Here is an 18,534-nt window from a genome sequence, read left to right as displayed (position 1 = left end):
AGTATCGGAGAGCGTGAATATGGTTGTTGGGGTGTGTTAATTTCAGTTTAAGATTGTGCCCACAAAATCCTGGGGGATTTAAGGCAGCAATAGTGGAAATTGGGAAAGTTTTGTACTTTCGCTAAAAAAGTATTTGAAAATTGGCCCTATACTTTAAATTAAAGGCAGGTAGTCTAGATTTATTTAGACTGAAATATATTTGGCAGAATTGATATGTATTCGATTGGACAAATCATATCTTTAGCGTGACTTTAGCGTATTAGGATCCTTGTGCATGTTTATTTTAAACTAAATTGACTGCAGCATGTTTTATAAATTCACAGAATACATTATACCACTGTTAAATGCACAAAGTTTTTTTTAAAAAGTAAAAAGTAGTTTTGGAGAATTACAAAGTTACAATTACAAGATGTTGTCTGCTTTTAAATCAATTTGAACTTTTTCAAATCACTGTTTTTTAAAAAATTTGCTTACAGCACGTCTGAAACTGCTATTGTGTTGGGTGACTCCTCACCCACCCCCCAAGCTTTTTCACAGCCAAGTAGTAACATAACCCATTACTTCTATCTGTCAAATTGCATTGCGGAATGTAAAGACGTGTTGTATTAGCTTATTTTAAGTATCAGCTGTGTGGCTCGATGCACTATTCACCCGCGCTCACTACCGCGAACGTTCTTGTGGAACAAGTTCTTTCGAGGTGGGCAATGCCCCGGGTGGTCGATAGTGATAACAAGAGTCATTTGTGGGCCAGGCCATGAAAGAAATGTGTATCATGTTAGGGATAGAACAGAAATCCACATCCCATAACACCCACAAGCATCAGGCTTGGTGGAAAGAACAAGTAGAACGGTTAAGACTGTGCTGAAGAAGATAGTCAGTGATAAGAACAGAAAATGCTGGAAAAACTCAGCAGGTCAGGCAGCATCTGTGGAGAGAGAAACAGAGTTACCGTTGTTTCTCTCTCCACAGAAGCTGCCTGACCTGTTAAATGTTTCCAGCATTTTCTGTTTTTATTTCAGATTTTCAGCATCTGCAGTGTTTGCTTTTAAGGGAGTCAGTGAGACTGGCATCTTAACATACCCCTAATTTTGATGGCAATTAGAGGAACTGTATCTAAAAGTACTGAAGTAATGCCTTTTGAAGCCATGACAGACCACAATCTGGGAACATCTCCCTGAACACCTCTATGCTGCCCCGATGACGTATATGTTAAAGCAAACAATTGCCACTGAAACCCTTCAAGGGCACTGACCATCGAAAGGCCTCCCCTTTTCAGCTCATAAATTTGGTTAATTTCTGATTAAATTCTAAAATGTATGGAGAGTATTTCTTCTTAGATTGAAAAGATGGTGTAGGTGTTCCTTGCAGCTCTGATGGGTTTCATTGTGACCAGTCAGGAAAGTGGTACCAGAGTACCTGAATATTTCTCTTATCAACAACATGAAGGCAAATATTGGTGTGAGCATGTGCCATTACAGGTGGCATATAAGATTGACGAACTAACGTTCACTAATTGCAGCAATTGTTTTAACTGCAGACTAATGTTAACAGCAAAAAGGCAAGATCCCATACGTAACTAAACAAAACTGGACCAGGATGAACTAACAGAATGCCCGAGACAAGGAGATGGACTAAATAATGGGCTGATAGTAATTTGGGATTAGAGATTATTCCTACTCTTACATTTTTCTTTGCCTTCCAATTTATGTAATCAAATGTATGTAGATTTTTATCATGCAGTGTTAAGAGAAATGATACATGATTTTACTAAGCGCAATTCGGGAAGAGATTTAGATGAACTGTCAATGTGGGAACATAATGAAACAATTCACAAGCAATTAAACGGATTGCTTAAAGGAATAAAAAGGCAGACAGGGTATGTTATATCAGAACAAGGAGATTCTTGGTTTCAATGAAAGAACTGGCAGAAGGATTAGGACAGGCTCTCTACCTCTCTCTCCTCCTTCAAGACGCTTCCTTAAAACCTACCTCCTTGACCAAGCTTTTGGTCACCTGTCCTAATATCTCCTTATGTGGCTCGGTGTCAAGTTTTGTTTGATAACGCTCCGGTGAAGCATCTTGGGACATTTTATTATGTTAAAGGTGCTATTTGAATGCAAGTTATATAGCACCTTGTTGTTGTTGATGGGCATAAAGTAATACGACAATCATTCAAAACAACAAAGACTATAAAGACTAACTGATGTCAATCATTTGCAGTATGTAAGGAGGGTTTTTACTTAATCAGATCCAAAAAGGTTTAAATGATGAAGAAAACAATTGGATTCCTAATTTTATATTAGACAAACAAATGAAAATCTGGAAACCAGATGGGAATATGGATTGGTGTAAGGTGCGAAGATTCAGATCGGTGTATTATGCCAGGAACCCTTGCAAGCAGAGCGACATTATTTCGGGACTGATTCCTGTGATAGTGGCAATACCTTTGCTATCTGCTGATGTAAGTATTTAAAGTGGAGTCGAAAGGCTTGTTGAAGGATAATATACATAAGGAATTTGTAAATTATCCAAAAGGTATTAATGAGGGGAAAAGAAGGCTTCTGGATTGCACCACACACTTCATGCTATTCCAGGAAAAGTGGGGCCTGGTTGTGCAGATGTGATGTTTTACAAACCAGCTTGTGGTTTCACCCTGGATGAAGAATCCCCTAATTGTACTATCGAATTCGAAGAGGACCAACGTTCTTTATTCATGGAGAAGAAGGTATTTGTTACAACTAATGAGAAGCATTACACACACGGGGGCAGAAGTGCTGCCAACTGCTCGAGCGCGAGCTCAGAGTTTCTGAGCTTGAGGGGCGGCTGGCGTTAGTACAGTGCATACAGGAAGCTGAGAGTTTCGTGGATAGCACGTTTCAGGGGATGGTCACCCCGCAGCTACAGAGAGTTCAGGTGGAGAGGCAGTGAGTGACCACCAGATAGACTAAGAAGAATAGGCAGGCAGTGCAGGAGTCCCTTAGGAGAATGTGACTCACACCCTAGGAGTGTGACACTCAGTGTTGAATACTAGTGAGGGTGTTGATACCTCTGGGGGGTGCAGTCAGGAGCAAATCCACGGCACCGTGGGAGACTCGGCTGCACAGGGAGACAAAAGAAATGCAATTGTTATCGGGGATTTGATAGTCAGGGAGATAGACAGGCATTTCTGCAACTGCCGACGTGAGTCCTGCTTGGTGAGTTGCCTCCCTGATGCCAGAGTAAAGGGCATCACTGAGAGGGTGCAGAAAATTTTTGCTCAAAGAAGAGGAGGATTGGGTACTTAATATTCCTGGCTTCAAGGTATTCAGGAAAGATAGGGAAGGAATGAAAGTAGAGGGGTGGCAGTATTGATCAAAGAAACCATTATAGCACTGGAAAGGGATGATGTAGTTGAGGGGTCAAAGACAGAATCTATTTGGTTAGAATTAAGGAACAATAGAGGAGCTATTACACTGCTGGGTGTATACTATAGGCCACCAAATACTGGGAAGGAGATAATGGAAGGCCTTCAAGGACTAGTTTGTTCGGGTACGCAGTAAACACATCCCTACGAGGGGGAAAGGAAGGGCATCCAAAGCTAGACCTCCCTAGGTGACTAAAGATATGGAATTTAAGTGAAACAGAAAAAGGAGGCTTATGACAAATATAAGGTTCATAATACAGAAGAGAACCAGGTGGAATACAGAGGAGATCTAAAAAAGGGAATAAGAGGGGCAAAGAGAGAGTATGAGAATAGATTAGTGGTTAACATAAAAGGGAACCCAAAAGTCTTTTATAAACATATAAATAATAAAAGGGTAGACAAAGGAAGCGTGGGACCAATTAGGGACAAAAAAGGAGATCTTCTCGTGGAGGCAGAGGGCATGGCTGAGGCACTAAATGAATACTTCGCATCAGTCTTCACTATAGAGGAGGATGCTATCAATGTAGCAGTAAAGGAGGAGGTAGTAGCAATATTGGATAGGATAAAAATAGATAAGAGGAGCTCCTTAAAAGATTGGCAGTACTTAAAAGATTGGCAGTACTCAAATTGGAAAAGTCACCCAGTCCAGATGAGATGTATCCCAGGTTACCAAGAGAAGTAGGGGTGGAAATTATGGAGGCTCTGACCACAATTTTCCAATCCTCCTTAGATATGGGGATGGTGCAGGAGGACTGGAGGATTGCAAATGTTACACTCCTGTTCAAGGGAGAGGAATAAACCCGCCAATTACAGGCCAGTCAGCCTCACGTCGGTGGTGGGGAAACTTTTAGAGACAATAATCTGGGAAAAAATTAATTGGCATTTCGAAGTATGGGCTAATAAATGAAATTCAGCACAGATTTGTTAAAGGAAAATCGTGTTTGACTAACTTGAATGAGTTCTTTGATGAAGTAATGGAGAAAGTTGATGAAGGTATTGCCGTTGATGTTGTATATGTGGACTTTCAAAAGGTATTTGATAAAGTACCACGTAATAGACTTGTTAGCAAAATTAAAACCCAGGTGATGAAAGGGACAGTGGCAGCATGGACACAAAATTGGCTATGGGACAGAAAGCAGAGAGTGGTGGTGAACAGTTGTTTTTCAGACTGGAGGGAAGTATACAGTGATGTTCCCCAGGGGTCAGTAATAGGATCATTGCTCTTTTTGATACATATTAATGACCTCGACTTGGGTATAGAAGGTATAATTTCAAAGTTTGCAGATGACACGAAACTCAGAAATATAGTAAATAATATGGAGGATAGTAACAGACTTCAGGAGGATATAGACAGACTGGTGAAATGGGCAGACACATGGCAGATGGAATTTAACGCAGAGAAGTGTGAAATGATTCATTTTAGTGGGAAAAATGAGGAGAGGCAATATAAACTAAATGGTACAATTTTAAAAGGGGGTGCAAGAACAGAGAGACTTGGGGGTGCACAAATCCTTGATGGTGACAGGACAAGTTGAGAAGGCTGTTAAAAAAGCACATGGGATCTTGGGCTTTGTTAATAGAGGTATAGAGTACAAATGCATGGAAGTTATGCCAAACTTTTATAAAACACTGGTTAGGCCTCAGCTGGAGTATTGTGTTTAATTCTGGGCATCACACTTTAGGAACGATGTCAAGGCCTTAGAGGGTGCAGAAGAGATTTACTAGAATGGTGCCAGGGATGAGGAACTTCAGTTATGTAGAGAGACTGGAGAAGTTGGGATTGTTCTCCTTAGAACAGAGAAGGTTAAGGGGCAATTTGATAGAGGTTTTCAAAATCATGAACTTATTTACTCTGTCAAAACCGGAGAAACTGTTTCCAGTGGCAGAAGGGTCGGTAACCAGAGGACACAGATTTCAGGTGATCGGCAAAAGAGCCAGATGCGACATGAGGAAACATTTTTTTATGCAGAGAGTTGTAATGATCTAGAATGCATTGCTTGAAAGGATGGTGGAAGCAGATTCTATAGTAACTTTCAAAAGGGAATTAGAAATACTTGAAGGGAAAAAATTTACAGGGCTATGGGGAAAGAGCAGGGGAATTGGACTAATTGGATAACTTTCAAAGAGCCGGCACAGGCATGATGGGCCAAATGGCTTCCTCCTGTGCTGTACTCACCATTATACCATTATTCATGTCCGGTTTGGCTGTCAACATTTTGCCTTACACCAACCAAAATGACTAAAATTGGGGATAAAATATTGGTGCCTCTTAAGGCCCACAATGTTACAGAAATTTCAGTAAACATTATCCTCCAGATAGAAGCCTTACGAGAAGTTTGAAATTTTCCCATCCAATTCTGCCCATTTCTTGAATCTTAAATCTATATTGCAACATACCAATAGTTCTGAGGGACAATATCATCATTATACAGCAGCAGAATAATGATATTGAACAATCTATTGCCACCCTGGGTAACCATGAATGGTGGGAGGTGGTATACAAAACGGGACAGTATCCCTGGGTAAGAACGGCCTCTGCTTTCCTACTAGTAGCACAGCTATTCATGCTGATTGTCCTCACAGTAATAGTTTGTTGATTAAAAAAAAAACGCTGGCACAAGTTAAGATCAGAAAAGAATATGTTGGAAATGTTAGCTCTGATCTCCTGATGGTGTCACATCCCACAGGCAGTGAGAAGCAAGTCCAAGATTGTGTAGGCTGAATGCAAAAATAAAATGCTCCAAAAAGTTGTTCTCAGCTACAATGATCACTACTCAAACTTTGAGCAATCTTTAGGTTCAAAAGCTTCTCACTTCCACCGGTCTCAGCTGATTCTGGCAACAGCTGTGACTTATATTTCTCATTCTAACTTGTTCCTTCTGCACTGCAATTTTAAATCCAGGAAATTCGCGGCTGCAGTACCACTGACTCATTTTAATACCTGTTAATTAGGTGACTGGGAACTCTGCGGGTGCATCATGCAAAGGGCCAAAGCATTCTAGGAAATTTGGGGACAAAGATTTTGGGCTGAAAAACTGATGGAAATGTTTTACTTCCCAATTTTCTGGCTAGAAAAAGTACTTGCCTCGATTTAGCACTGCAGACAGTGTGGAATTTCGGAGCCCATATCCTTTGACTGGCAGGCAAAAAGTTGTTGTGACAGTAAAGGAAAATTGATGTCAGTTTTAAAATGTTTAATATATTAAAACATGTAAAAGTTTGATTTGTAATGTTTTGTGATTATTCAGAATAGCATTAAAGTTACTCTGTGTTGTCCATCATGAAAAGCACCAGGAGAGAATCCAGCTACCTAGTTCTACAGAAACATTGGAAACTTTTCCATAAGTACGAATTAATGACAGACTTGACCACTACCTGTTTGAGGCTGTGGTTAAATGTTTGCAGTAATTAAAGGCTTTAGTACCAGAATGAAACAAGGCAGTACTGTCTCAGTTTGCTTTTAACTCTTTTTACGACTACATTATTACACTGGAGCCTTATCAAACCAAACTTCTTATTTAAACAAACTTTACCCCTGTCTAGAGGTCCTATTATATGCAGCCAGCTGAAGAGTTTGTACTTGGTATCCTGTTAACAGCTACTTTACTGATCGCCACTACTTTGTAAAGATGCAGTTTGACTGTACTACAGTGCATTCAGTTCAATATATTTCAGAAGAGTCTGTTTGAATCTCATTAGAATGTATTTGCTTAGCCAACAAAGGCAGAACATGCTGGTATAAACATCCTCTTAACTAGAGCTACATAATAAATATTTAAAGACAAGAAGTACTGATCCAAAACAGAGATATCACATTATTTGAGAGTCATAAATATTCATAGTAACTCCTGCAACAATCCCAAATTATATTCTCAAATATATAGTCAGATATGATATTCCATTCCTGTTTCTATATCTGCAATATTTCAATAGTTACTGAATTGCTCAGATCTAATAGAATCATAGAATCATAGAAGTTTACAATATGGAAACAGGCCCTTCGGCCCAACATGTCCATGTCGCCCAGTTTATACCACTAAGCTAGTCCCAATTGCCTGCACTTGGCCCATATCCCTCTATACCCATCTTACCCATGTAACTGTCCAAATGCTTTTTAAAAGACAAAATTGTACCCGCCTCTACTACTGCCTTCTGGCAGCTCGTTCCAGACACTCACCACCCTTTGAGTGAAAAAATTGCCCTTCTGGACCCTTTTGTATCTCTCCCCTCTCACCTTAAATCTATGCCCCCTCGTTATAGACTTCCCTACCTTTGGGAAAAGATTTTGACGATCTACCTTATCTATGCCCCTCATTATTTTATAGACTTCTATAAGACCACCCCTAAACCTCCTACTCTCCAGGGAAAAAAGTCTCATTCCATCCAACCTCTCCCTATAAGTCAAACCATCAAGTCCCGGTAGCATCCTAGTAAATCTTTTCTGCACTCTTTCTAGTTTAATAATATCCTTTCTATAATAGGCTGACCAGAACTGTACACAGTACTCCAAGTGTGGCCTTACTAATGTCTTGTACAACTTCAACAAGACATCCCAACTCCTGTATTCAATGTTCTGACCAATGAAACCAAGCATGCTGAATGCCTTCTTCACCACCCTATCCACCTGTGACTCCACTTTCAAGGAGCTATGAACCTGTACTCCTAGATCTCTTTGTTCTATAACTCTCCCCAATGCCCTACCATTAACGGAGTAGGTCCTGGCCCGATTCGATCTACCAAAATGCATCACCTCACATTTATCTAAATTAAACTCCATCTGCCATTCATCGGCCCACTGGCCCAATTTATCAAGATCCCGTTGCAATCCTAGATAACCTTCTTCACTGTCCACAATGCCACCAATCTTGGTGTCATCTGCAAACTTACTAACCATGCCTCCTAAATTCTCATCCAAATCATTAATATAAATAACAAATAACAGCGGACCCAGCACCGATCCCTGAGGCACACCGCTGGTCACAGGCCTCCAGTTTGAAACACAACCCTCTACAACCACCCTCTGTCTTCTGTCGTCAATCCAATTTTGTATCCAATTGGCTACCTCACCTTGGATCCCGTGAGATCTAACCTTATGTAACAACCTACCATGCGGTACCTTGTCAAAGGCTTTGCTAAAGTCCATGTAGACCACGTCTACTGCACAGCCCTCATCAATCTTCTTGGTTACCCCTTCAAAAAACTCAATCAAATTCGTGAGACATGATTTTCCTCTCGCAAAACCATGCTGACTGTTCCTAATCAGTCCCTGCCTCTCCAAATGCCTGTAGATCCTGTCCCTCAGAATACCCTCTAACAACTTACCCACTACAGATGTCAGGCTCACCGGTCTGTAGTTCCCAGGCTTTTCCCTGCCGCCCTTCTTAAACAAAGGCACAACATTTGCTACCCTCCAATCTTCAGGCACCTCACCTGTAGCTGTCGATGATTCAAATATCTCTGCTAGGGGACCCGCAATTTCCTCCCTAACCTCCCATAACGTCCTGGGATACATTTCATCAGGTCCCGGAGATTTATCTACCTTGATGCGCGTTAAGACTTCCAGCACCTCCCTCTCTGTAATATGTACACTCCTCAAGACATCACTATTTATTTCCCCAAGTTCCCTAACATCCATGCCTTTCTCAACCGTAAATACCAATGTGAAATATTCATTTAGGATCTCACCCATCTCTTGTGGTTCCGCACATAGATGACCTAGTTGATCCTTAAGAGGCCCTACTCTCTCCCTAGTTACTCTTTTGCCCTTTATGTATTTATAGAGCTCTTTGGATTCTCCTTTGCCTTATCTGCCAAAGCAATCTCATGTCCCCTTTTTACCCTCCTGATTTCTCTCTTAACTCTACTCCGGCAATCTCTATACTCTTCAAGGGATCCACTTGATCCCAGCTGCCTATCATGTCATATGCCTCCTTCTTCTTTTTGACTAGGGCCTCAATCTCCCGAGTCATCCAAGGTTCCCTACTTCTACCAGCCTTGCCCTTCACTTTATAAGGAATGTGCTTACCCTGAACCCTGGTTAACACACTTTTGAAAGCCTCCCACTTACCAGACGTCCCTTTGCCTGCCAACAGACTCTCCCAATCAACTTCTGAAAGTTCCTGTCTAATACCATCAAAATTGGCCTTTCCCCAATTTAGAATTTTAACTTTTAGGCCAGACCTATCATTCTCCATAGCTATCTTAAAACTAATGGAATTATGATCATTGGTCCCAAAGTGATCCCTCACTAACACTTCTGTCACCTGCCCTTCCTTATTTCCCAAGAGGAGGTCAAGTTTTGTCCCCTCTCTAGTCGGACCGTCCACATACTGAATGAGAAATTCCTCCTGAATACACTCAACAAATTTCTCCCCATCCAAGCCCCTAATGCTATGGCTGTCCCAGTCAATGTTGGGAAAGTTAAAGTCCCCTACTATTACCACCCTATTTTTCTTGCAGCTGTCTGTAATCTCCTTACATATTTGCTCCTCAATTTCCCATTGACTATTTGATCCTTTGCACAGTTATGGTTAACTAAAGCTTGAGACATATTTGGGGAAAACATAGTGCACTTTTAAAAGAATATTTTTAGTAGTCTGGGCGGCATAATACATTTGCACATTGTACTTCCACCTCTGGAATCTGTGTTTAGCCCTAACTTACAATGCTGTGATGAAAGCTGCGGAAATGGATATGCTTGTGTAGTAGACATTGTATCTACATTGATGACAGTCACTGACGTTATTTCGCAGTCAGTATCAGAAATATGGGGGTCCAGAATGAGATGAGAAGCACCAGAAGTAGTAGTGCTTCAGATATGGAAAGCCTAATATATGCTTACTATTTAGTAGTAAGCTTTCCTGATAAAATGGGGCTCCATTGCTTGCACTACAGTACTTCAGACACTTCTCATCTCATTATTGGCCCCTATATCTCTCTGATACGGACTGCAAAATAGCATCAGTGACTGCCTTCGATGCAGATACAATGTGGGTTGGAAGTGCTTTGTGCACTTAGACTGTGTGTATGCTCTGTGTACTTACAAATGTCCAGAATTTTATGGTTCTGAGGGGAAGCCCCATAACATACCTGATTCACCTGAAAAACACTCCAGACGCTTTAATGCTGGATGGCCCTTTCCTCCAAATAGGTCCACCCAATGTTACAGAACCTCCAACAGGCTATCAGTGAATCAGGCCATTTTGTCCCAAGACTTTCTTTTTGTACCAATACATTTCTTTTCTTAAAGCTGTACATGTTTTTGAGTACAGGGAATTGCTCTTTAAGAGCTGCCAGCCGCCCCCGTGACCACTGCGTTCTCACCACACATCATGCACTACTTAATAGGAGCGTCAAAATATGTAAATGAGCTAAGCGTGCATTATAGCGCGAAGTGAGTATGTCGCTGGGTCAAATCCTGGAACTCCCTTCCTAACAGCACTGTGGGAGAACCTTCACCACACAGACTGCAGCGGTTCAAGAAGGCGGCTCACCACCACCTTCTCAAGGGCAATTGGGGATGGGCAACAAATGCAGCCTTGCCAGTGACGCCCACATCCCATGAACGAATAAAAAAGAAGTGTAATGTCCAATGCACATGCTGTGCCCGGACTGCACTACTGCCCTATAATGCCCATTTCCTTGTAATGGACTGATTGGTCCTATGATTCTTACTCCTAAGTGGTACTTGAAACAATAAATTTGTTGTTAGGTGGTCATTCTCATATGGAATGCCATAATATGGCATTTCAATTGCATATTTGGTGGGGGGGGGGGGGGGGAGTGGTTGCAGTATTAATTAAGGAGAATATTGCAGTACTGGAGAGAGAAGATGTCCTGGAGGGGTCAAGGATAGAATCTATTTGGTTAGAGTTAAAAAAACAAAAGAGGTGCCATTACACAACTGGGTGTATTCTATAGGCCACCCAACTAGTGGGAAGGATATAGAGGAGCAAATTTGCAGAAAAATTACAGAGAGGTGCAAGAACTATAGAGTAGTGATAACTGGGGACTTCAACTATCCTAATATAGATTGGGATAACAATAATAATATAAGGGGCAAAGAGGGGGAGGAATTTTTGAAATGTGTTCAGGATAACTTTCTTGACCAGTATGTTTCCAGCCCAATGAGGAAGGAGGCATTGCTGGAATTGGTTCTAGAAAATGAGGTGGGCCAAGTGGAGCAAGTGTCAGTGGGCGAGCATTTAGGAAGCAATGATCATAGTATCATAAGGTTTAGAATAGCTATGGAAAAGGTCACGGACCACTCAAGTAAAAATAGTCAATTGAAGGAGGGCCAATTTCAATGGGATGAGAACAGATCTGGCCCGGGTAAATTAGCATCAAAGATTGGCAGTCAAAACTGTAAATGAAGAGTGGGCGGTCTTTAAGGAGGAGATGGTTCGGGTACAGTCTAGGCACATTCCCACGAGGCAGAAAGGTATGGCAACTAAAGCCAGAGATCCCTGGATGATAAAAGAGATAGTAAGATGAAATGGAAAAAATGGGCATATGATAGATGTCAGGTTGATAACACAAGTGAGAAACATGCAGAATATAGAAAGTTCAGAGTGGAAGTGAAAAAGGAAATAAGAGGGGCAAAGAGAATATGAGAAAAGACTGGTGGCCAACATAAACTGGAACCAAAAGTCTTCTACAGGCATGCAAACAGTAAACGTGTATAAGAGGAGGGGTGGGGCCGATTAGGGACCATAAAGGAGATCTACTCATGGAGACAGAGGGGATGGCCGACGTACTAAATGAATACTTTGCATCTGTCTTTAACAAGGAAGAAGATGCTGCCAGAGTCTCAGTAAAGGAAGATATAGTTGAGATACTGGATGGGCTAAAAATTGATTAAGAGGTACTTGAAAGGCTAGCTGTACTTAAAGTAGATAAGTCACCTAGTCCAGATGGGATGCATCCTTTGCTGCAGAGGGAAGTAAGGGTGGAAATTGCAGAGGTACTGGCCATGATCTTCCAAACATCCATAGATACAGGGGTGGTGCCAGAGGACAGGAGAATTGCAAATGTTACACCCTTGTTCAAAAAAGGGCGTAAGGATACACCCAGCAACTATAGGCCAGTCAGTTTAACCTCATTGGTGGGGAAACTTTTAGAAATGATAATTCTATCCCGGATTAACAGTCAGTTGGACAAGTATGGATTGATTAGGGAAAGCCAGCACTGATTTGTTAAAGGCAAATCATGTTTAACTAACCTGATAGAGTTTTTTGATGCGGTAACAGAGAGGGTAGATGAGGGCATTGTAGTTGATGTGGTGTATATGGACTTTCAAAAGGCGTTTGATAAAGTGCTGCATGGTAGGCTTATCATCAAGATTGCGACCCATGGAATAAAGGGGGCACTAGCAACATGGATACAGAATTGGCTAAGTGACAGGAAAGAGAGAGTAGCGGTGGATGGTTGTTTTTCGGACTGGAGGGAGGTATACAGTGGTGTTCCCCAGGGATCGGTGCTGGGACCACTGATTTTCTTAATATATATTAATGACTTGGACTTGCGTGTACAGGGCACAATTTCAAAATTTGTAGATGTCACAAAACTTGGAAGAGTAGTAAACAGTGAGGAGGATAGTGATAGACTTCAAGAGGCTATAGACAGGCTGGTGGCATGGGCGGACACATGGCAGATTAAATTTAACGCAGAAAAATGCAAAGTGATACATTTCGGTAGAAAGAACAAGAAGAGGCAATATAAACTAGAGGGCACATCTCTAAAAGGGGTACAGGAACAGAGAGATCTGGGGGTATATGTGCACAAATCGTTGAAGATGGCAAGGCAGGTTGAGAAAGCGGTTAAAAAAGCATACGGGATCCTGGGCTTTATAAATTGAGGCATAAAGTACAAAAGTATGGAAGTCATGATGAACCTTATAAAACACTGGATCAGCCACAACTGAAGTATTGTGTCCAGTTCTGGGCACCGGACTTTAGGAAAGACGTGAAGGCCTTAGAGAGTGTGCAAAAGAGATTTACGAGAATGATTCCAGGGATGAGGGACTTTAGTTACTTGGATAGACTGGAGAAGCTGGGGTTTTTCTCCTTGGAACAGAGACGGTTGAGAAGAGATTTGATAGAGGTATTCAAAATCATGATGGGTCTAGACAGAATAGATGGAGAGAAACTGTTCCCATTGGCAGAAAGGTCAAGACCCAGAGGACGTAGATTTAAGGTGATTGACAAAAGAACCAAAGGGGTCATGAGGAAAAACTTTTTTACACAGCAAGTGGTTAGGATCTGGAATGTACTGCCCGAGGGGGTGGTAGAGGCAGATTCAATCATGGCCTTCAAAAGGGAACTGGATAAGTACTTGAAAGGAAAACATTTGCAGGGCTATGGGTAGGAAGTGGGAGTAGAACTAGCTGGATTGCTCTTGCGTAGAGCCAGCGCAGACTCGATGGACCAAATGGCCTCCTTCCGTGCTGTAACCGTTCTATGATTCTATAAAATGCTGTATTTATAGTAAAATACAACAACTTGCATTTGTATAGTGCCTTTAACACTATTCAATGTTCCAAGGTACATTAAAAAAGAAAGATACAGACCAAGTGGTAAAGAGTTGGCAAAAGCCACAGTTAAAAAGGTAAGTTTGGAAGAAGTTTTAAAGGTAGGGAAGAAAGTAGCAAGGCAAAGAAGTTCAGGATGCGAATTCCTGAGGGTGGGACTATGATATCTAAAAAAATGCCACCAAGTGAGGAACACAGAGTGAGAGGATGAACAGGAGCCCAGAGTTCAAGGCCTGTAGGACACAGGCTATGATGTACAGTTGGAGGACATGGTGGGTGTAGAGTTGGGCGAAGCTGTGGAGGGATTTGTAAACAAAGTACAAGGAATTTGAATGCAATATGCTGGGAATCTGAGCCAGCAGATGTCACTAAAGACAGGGATGTTGGATGAGTGAGAGCAAATCAAGGACCAGAAGCAGGTGGCAGAAATTTGAGAAGGTGGAGTTTGTACAGGGAGGATATCAGAACACTGGTCAACAGAGCCTTCAAAAGTCAAGTCATGAAGTAACGACAACATGGATTTCAGCGGAAAAGGAGCAACGTCTTGGGCAAAGGTGGGCAACATTGTGGTGGTGGTAAGTATATTGTTTTGGTGAATAGGATATGGGGCTTGGAGTTTGAAGCTTAGCTCTGGGTTGAACAGGACACAGAGGTTGCACACCATCTGGTTCAGCCTGTGATTATAATTGGGGAGGGTGATAGAGTCAAGAACAAAGATACAGAGTTTTTAGTGAGACTGAATAAGATGGCTTCAGTTTTCTCAATGTTCAACTGGAAGTGGATTTGGTTCACCTCGATCGACGAACAGAACTGTTGGTAGAATTGAACATATTGCCAGAAAAGGTAGAACTAGATGTCATGGGCACGCAAATGCAAACAGACCACATGTTTACGGATAATGTTTTGAAGGGGCAGTCTGTAAACTAGGAAGAGAGACCAACCAAGGATGAAACCTTAGGGTTATCTGGAGGTGTAAGGCCAGGAGAAGATGCTATTCCTGGACATTTGCTGGCTGCATTGGGAAAAACAGGAGTGGAAGTTATCTATATAACCAGTGATTACACTTCAAAATAATTCCTTGTCTGTTGAGGAGTTTTGGAATCTGCTGAGGACATGAAAGGTGCTGTCCTTTCTTTCTCAGCGGGCATTCCCCCGAAGGTGGACTGCAGAGATTTTAAAATAGTAATTTAGTACATATTAACGGTATGCAGAAGGGATCTGAAATGTTGTTCACTGGTTCTTATCACTATGTATTTTCTTCTTATGAAACTTTCCGGTCAAGTGATTAATGTTTCTTCCACATATTTTTTGGCAGGTGGAAGAAGATGGACAGAAAATCTATAGCTTTCATGATAAACAACAACTTGCATTTATATAGCACCTTTAATGTAGTAAAACATCCCAAGGCGCTTCACAGGAGGGTTATCAGATAAAATTTGACACCGAGCCACATAAAGAGATAATACGACAGGTGACTGACAGCTTTGTCGAAGAGGAAGGTTTTAAGGAGCGAGTTCAAGAAGAGAGGGGGAGAGAGGCAGTGAGGTTCAGGGAGGAAGTTCCAGAGCTTAGGGCCTAGGCGGCTGAAGGCACGGCCGCCAATGGTAGAGCGAAAGTAATCAAGGATGTGCAAGAGGCCAGAATTGGAAGAGCATAGAGATCTCAGAAAGTTGTAGGGCTGGAGGAGGTTACAGAGGCCATGTAAACACAAGGGTGAGAATTTTAAAATCAAGGCGTTGCCAGACCGAGACCAATGTAGGTCAGCAAGCACAGGGGTGATTTAAGATACGGCAGTTAAGAGACAGGAAGCAGAGTTTTGGATGAGTTCAAGTTTATGCAGGGTGGTAGGTGGGAGGGCGGCCAGGGGAGCACTGGAATAGTTGAGTCTGGAGGTAACAAAGACATGGAGGAGGGTTTCAGCAGCAATATAATTGATGTAAATGATACATCAATGATAAATGGAATGTTATCAGGCTACTTATGAAATGGGGCATCATAGCCGATCCAAGTGACTCAAACACATACACACACACAATGTTAACTCTGTTTCTATCGCCACAGATGCTGCCTGACCTGCTGAGTATTTCCAGCATTTTCTGTTTTGACTTGTGATTTAATCTCTGAGCCTTTAGCTAAGCCCCAGCACTCAGTGGGATAAACTCGCAGAGTCACTGAGAATGCAAGAATAGATATTTTTAGTTGCTGGGTCATGTGCTGACCGTCACCACGTGCATCAGTGGGTCAAAAGCGACCCCGGCCGCGCACGCGCACAATGCATCGATTGCGGCTCCACCCACCCCCTTTTTTTTTTCAGGCGGCGATCGACAGCTCCGACTGACCAATCGCTGTCGAGGGGCGGGCTCAAGCGGGGGCGAGGAGCGCAGCTCTGGGCCCGACAAACGGGAAGTTTCCAGTAAGTGCGACGGTTGGTGGATTTTTTTTTTGAGGAAGGAGAAGTTGATTTGTTTTTCGTATTTAAAGTGAGACTCGTCGTCATCATCGTGTCTGTATTCCCCACCCACCTTGTTTAGTTTTAGTTTTAGTTTAATTTGCGCGGTTTAAAGGCTGGGTTGTACCCAGCACGAGCTCTGCCTCCTGCCCCTTGTCGCTCGGTGTCCTTCACCCCCCCCCCCCCCCCAATAATAACTGAGTGGAAATAGCCACTTATTTATATATTAAAACAAAATCTAGTTATCTGATGGCGAATGTCAAAACCGTCTCTTACCTGCGGCCCACAGCTTCCCCTGTGTTTGTGCTGGACACAACTCGGTGTAACCGTGTGGGTGTGTCCTTTCTGTTATCGTGGTTATAAATACTGTACCAATGGGATCGTTGGTGATTATCAGCGGGTTTCCAAAAGTAACATGAGGTGGGGAGGAATTAAGTCATGCATACTTTTATATAATTAATTATGTTTACAGTGTGCTGTGGGGGAGTTTAACGGTGCACAAAGTGACTTGAAAAGTGTTTACAATAGGGTTGCCAATTTTTCACCGAGCCCAGAACTGGGTAGAAGGTGGATAGCTTTTTTAAAAAAAAATATATATATTTATTTATTTATTTAAGTTTAAGTACTTAAACTGTGGGCTCAACATTCAAGTGTCAAAGGCAGGGTATATTTAAGCTGTCTCTGAACATGAAGCAAAATACTGCAGATACTGGAATAAAAATGCAAAAATATACTGGAAACATTCAGCAGGCCAGACAGCATCAGTGGAGAGTACACACAAGTTAGCGTTTTGGTTGTCCATCAGAACAAGAAGCTTGTTCATAAGAAATAGGAGCGGGAGTAGGCCATCCGGCCCCTCGAACCTGCTCCGCCGTTCAACCAAACCATGGCTGATCTTCTACTTCAACGCCATTTTCCTGCACTATCCCCATATCCCTTGATGCCTTTAATATCTAGAAATCTACCGATCTCTGTTTTGAATGTACTCAATGACTGAGCCTCCACAGCCCTCTGGGGGAGAGAATTCTAAAGATTCACCACCCTCTGAATGAAGAAATTTCTCCTCATCTTAGTCCTAAATGGCGTACCCTTTATTCTGAGACTGTGACCCTTGGTTCTAGACTCCCCAGCTAGGGGAAACATCCTCCCTGCATCTACCCTGTCGAGCCCTGTAAGAATCTTGTATGTTTCAATGAGATCACCTCTCATTCTTCTAAACTCCAGAGAATACAGGCCTAATCTACTCAATCTCTCCTCATACGACAATCCCCCATCCCAGGAATCAGTCTGGTGAACCTTCGTTGCACTCCCTCTATGGCAAGTATATCCTTTCTTAGGTAAGGAGACCAAAATTGTACACACTTCTCCAGGTGCGGTCTCACCAAGGCCCTATATAATTGCAGTAAGTCATCTTTACTTCTGTACTCAACCGTGACCTTTATACAAGAGGATTTAACAATAAAATTCCATGTTCAGTTTGGATAGTTTACTGTAAACCCTGCAATATTGGATGAATAACTGTCAAAACAAAGTTCATTACTGCCCTGTTTACTTTAAAAAGGACAACTGCTCAAAAACAAACTAAATATAGATGACAATCCTAGTTTGCAAACACTTTTTTTTATTTGTTCACAGATACCACAATAATGTAAATTACATCAAAAGACCTGTCACCTTGTGGCATAATTATGACAAAAATGATATAAATTTCTGCTAGCTTTTTCAAAGAAAAATAGCTTTGCAAATATTTTTTCACATGCCAAGAGCGAGTCAAACAGATTGGCTGTGTTCACAAAGTACAGCTCTTGTAATAAAAGTTGAAAACTGGTTGATCCCTATTGTGCAGTGGTACGTTGGACCCAACAACAAAGAGGGTAGAACCAACATTTGAAAGGTTTTCAAATTATGTTGGAACAAATTCCTGTCAATGATTTGTTATATTTTTATTACAAAAGTCAGTACAGTTACCACCACCATAATTCTCACATCTGTGCCTGAAATCTGTTTTCTTGAAAGTGATTAATTACTTGCCTGGTCCAGTCTGTAACTAATGCAATATACCTTACATTTTTTTTCCACTGCTTTCTTTGTGAGAGTGACTTTTTCCCGTAAACAACTGCAGGTTATCTTCCAATAAAATCACAGTAATAACAT

The 18,534-nt window shown here is 41.8% G+C and overlaps 1 protein-coding gene across 6 annotated transcripts in view; it reads right to left on the bottom strand.

Moving 5' to 3' along the window:
- The window catches only part of bbox1 (butyrobetaine (gamma), 2-oxoglutarate dioxygenase (gamma-butyrobetaine hydroxylase) 1), a 164,702-nt gene extending 147,974 nt beyond the window's left edge, over positions 1-16,728 (bottom strand). For 3 of the 6 annotated variants that reach the window (XM_067994076.1, XM_067994075.1, XM_067994081.1), the window contains exon 1: positions 16,657-16,728. The gene's annotated coding sequence lies outside the window, so the exon portion shown is untranslated. The remainder of the gene's footprint in view (positions 1-16,656) is intronic. The other 3 variants (XM_067994078.1, XM_067994080.1, XM_067994079.1) reach the window with 2 other exon arrangements.
- Positions 16,729-18,534: the final 1,806 nt, after the last annotated feature.

The sequence above is a fragment of the Heptranchias perlo genome, chromosome 12, assembly GCF_035084215.1.
Source record: "Heptranchias perlo isolate sHepPer1 chromosome 12, sHepPer1.hap1, whole genome shotgun sequence".
Lineage (NCBI taxonomy): Eukaryota > Metazoa > Chordata > Chondrichthyes > Hexanchiformes > Hexanchidae > Heptranchias > Heptranchias perlo.
Note: the sequence above shows the minus strand (reverse complement) of the source record. Positions and strands in the feature narration are given on the sequence as shown.